Source organism: Capra hircus, unplaced genomic scaffold, assembly GCF_001704415.2.
Source record: "Capra hircus breed San Clemente unplaced genomic scaffold, ASM170441v1, whole genome shotgun sequence".
Taxonomy (NCBI): domain Eukaryota; kingdom Metazoa; phylum Chordata; class Mammalia; order Artiodactyla; family Bovidae; genus Capra; species Capra hircus.
This window is the reverse complement of record NW_017189610.1, coordinates 12,976-16,838: the sequence shown is the minus strand read 5'-3', so window position 1 is coordinate 16,838 and position 3,863 is coordinate 12,976. Positions and strand designations below refer to the sequence as shown.

General features: G+C 38.7%; 1 pseudogene; it reads left to right on the top strand.

Moving 5' to 3' along the window:
- Window positions 1–637: 637 nt before the first annotated feature.
- LOC108634567 lies at window positions 638–1,904 on the top strand (annotated as a pseudogene).
- Window positions 1,905–3,863: the final 1,959 nt, after the last annotated feature.

Here is a 3,863-nt window from a genome sequence, read left to right as displayed (position 1 = left end):
GAGGTGGGAGGCGGGGTTCATGTTTGGAAATGCATGTACACCCATGGTGGATTCATGTCAATGTATGGCAAAACCAATACAGTATTGTAAATTAAAATAAAGTAAAAATAAAAATTAAAAAAAAGAGCTGTTAACCTTAAGTCTAAGAAATAAATATGTCTGTCTTTAAGATACAGAAACACATTTAAAAATTATATATTTGCCCAAAAAGATACAACTGGTGTGTAGTTGACTTAGAATTTCAACTTAATCTTCTTTGACTCCAAAATCCGTGTTTGTAAACACTGTACAACAGTGCTTTTGTAAAAATACTCGTCCTTTACATGTGATTGCACCTATTGATCAGTGTTTTTTTTTTCTTTCATTCTTTCTTTCTTTTTTAAAATAGAAGAGATTAAAGTCAACATGGGACATAGCTGTGATTCTAGAGTCATGTAGACTTGTCTCTTCGACACTCAGTGTTTCTCTGTAAGATAAGGGTGCTTGTAGCTACCCTAGAGTTTTGGAGATAATCAAACAGCACATTTTTTCTGTATTTAATAATATGTAGTATGTTTATACTTAGGTGACTGTTTGTATAAAGGAAGCACTGAGACTTGTGGACACACCCTCCAATAATTAAAAAAAAAATTCAAATATGGAACCACCATTTATATTATGTGAAGAAGAAAAAGAGCCAGAACTACAGAAAAGCGAGGGAGAAACCAAACAAGTAGATGATGAAGATGCCGAACTGATCTTGGTTGGAGTGGAACATGTAAATGCAGATGCTGATGTGATCTTTGCTGGAATGACCTCAACTTCAAAACCAGTCGTCTCAAACATACTGAACAGAGATACCCCAGGTTCTTGTTCAAGGAGAAAAATGTATGGTCACTTCAGGAACGGTAACGCTCACAAATTACGGCCTATTATGTGACTCCTACATCAGAAGCAGAGACTGTCTTGCCAGTTTCTGACTCTGAATCAAGATCAACAGATAGTCCTATTATTATTGAGCCTTTGTCTAAAGCTGAGTATAAAAATATTTCACCACAAATAGTGCCTAATACCTTTTCAGAGTTATGTTCTCCTTTGATTACCTTCACAAGTTCATTGCAGCATCCAGTAGAAACAGCAGTTTCTGCAAGAGATATGAATAAAAGTCCTCATGTATCAAAGTGACTTACCACTTCTGAAACAAATACTACAAATCCAAAAAGGCCTAAACTCAGTGATGGCATTATAGTGGAACATTCTTTAACTTTGTCCCCTTCAGGTATTTTTCATACAGTGACTACTCAGCAAAGCACACCAGACATACCTCATACCTCATTTAGCCATTTTCAGAATAGAGAAGCTCGTCCAACACCTTTTCCAAAGGACAATGTTCATTGCAAGTCTGTAAGTCCTTTAGGAGAAAATGGATTGACAAAAACTGACTTTCCAAGTTTAGCAAGTCAAAACCAAATTGTTGATGCCACAGAAGGAAATCTGATTGTGTTACTCTGTGACTTCTACTATGGACAGCATATAGGAGATGGGCAGCCAAAACCGAAGACCCACACAGCCTTTAAATGCCTCAGCTGCTTGAAAGTTCGAAAAAATGTCAAGTTTATGAATCACATGAAGCACCATTTGGAACTTGAGAGGCAGAGAGGTGACAGCTGGAAAAACCACACCACCTGCCAGCACTGCCTCCACCATTTTCCTACTCCCTTCCAGCTGCAGTGTCGCATTGAAAGTGTCCACACTCCCCAGGGGCCCTCCGCAGTCTGTCAGATCTGTGAGTTGTCCTTTGAGACAGATCAGGTTCTCTTAGAGGACATCCAAGACAGTCATAAGCCTGGTGAAATGCCCCATGTATGCCAGGTTTGCAGTTACAGATCATCATTTTTTGCAGATGTGGATGCACATTTCCGAGCATGCCACGGTAACACTAAGAATTTACTTTGCCCGTTTTGTCTCAAAATTTGTATTTTTATTATTTTTTTGGTCTCAAAATTTTTAAAACTTCAACAGCATACAGACGTCATCATAGAGGGCACTGAGAAAAGAGTTTTCACCAGTGTTCCAAATGTCGGCTACAGTTTTTAACTTTCAAAGAGAAAAGGGAGCACAAGACCCAGTGTCATCAAATGTTTAAGAAGCCTAAGAAGCTAGAAGGATTGTCTCTTGAAACAAAAGTTGTTATTCAGGTATCACTGGAACCCCTTCAACCAGGATTGGTGGAAGTGGCATCCATTACTGTGAACACATCTGATTCTGAATCATCACCCCCCAAATCTAAAAGTAGGAGGTCAAAAAAAGGAAAACAAAGTTAATTCTGCTTTCAGTAAGTCTGAAGCAAGTATTTCAGTCACAGTTAAAAACCCCATTAAAAACAAAAAAAATCAAATTATAGCATTATTCAATAACATCAAATTAGGGAAAGCAATGGGTAATTTATGTTTTTGTTTTAAATACATGAAGTAAAGTTTTGTTTGATCTGAAAGTTGAGATGTTACTTAAACATCTACTACTTGTTTTTCGTATAATTGCCATAACACATAAAAAGTATGTGTGGGTGTGTGTGAGAGAGAGAGAGAATGAGAGAGGTGGAGAAAGGATAAGTAACAACCTATTTTGGTATTTCATGTTATTTGTAAGTTCTAAATCTCTTCTATACATATAATTTGTAGAGTATTTTAGCAACATAATTTTCATACCTGTTTTCATACCTTGAACATCTCAATAACAACTACATAGAAAGATTGGAATGGCTTTGTTATGGTATGGTTCCGTATGCTGCTGAGCTCTCCAAAGTGCCTCTTGTGCTGATCTACGATAACCTGGCTCCAAAAGCCTGCTGTGGAGAAGTTGATGGAGAAGATATGATGTGAGCTTGGACCAGGCATGGGATTTAGTCAGTGGAGAGCTGTGGCTTCTCGTCCCTGTTGAGGAAGAGGCATACATTCATTCCAGGCATGGAACCAAGGCAGAAGGAACATTGTCTCAGAGTATCTTTACCTAGCCCAGGGACATCTCAAGGAAGCCAGCTGTTAAAATGCCTGTGTTTGATGAGAGACCCCTGCAAGCATCAAGCAGGCCCTGTGCATCATTGCCTGCGTTGGAGAAACAGAGATAGTTAATAGAATGAGGCCTGGTGCCTGTGGACCTCCTACTGAGTGATCAAAAGGGGAATTTGATTCATTTGGTCCCCATTCCCATTTGGCTGGCCTATAGTCACAGTGAAGTAGCCATATCTGTCTCAGACACAGTAGTAAAGCAAGTTAAGATTCCTGGGGGTGGGGGGGTGGGGGGGGAAGCCTTGACATCCAATTTGACTTGTACTGGACCCATAGTTTTGTTTTTTGTTTTGTTTTGTTTTGTTTTGTTTTCTCCAGCAAAAAAGACACAGATGTGGATAATGGACTTTTGGACTCAGAGGGAGAGGGAGAGGGTGGGATGATTTGGGAGAATGGCATTGAAACATGTATACTATCATTTAAGAATCGAATCACCACTCTAAGTCCGATGCAGGATACAGCATGCTTGGACCCATAGTTTTAACTGAAAAGGATCAAACACAGGGAATCTGTTCAGTTTATGAATTGGGCTAAATTTAGTTCTCTTATCCTTAAGCTACAATGGTGTCGTCTGAGAATAGTAACTGTGGATAAAAATGGTCCAGGGTGATTAAACCCTTTATAGAACTTTTCCTTACCTTTTCCAGTTACATGTGTCTTACCCTAGTTAAACATGTGAAGATTACAGTCTTGTATCTTATCTTGCCTTGGACATGAATGTATTACAGTTAGCAGCTAATTCTTTATGTGTGTAATTTCCCATTTTGTCACATTAGTACTGAGTTTTGATCTTACTTGACACAGGAATTGTCTCAT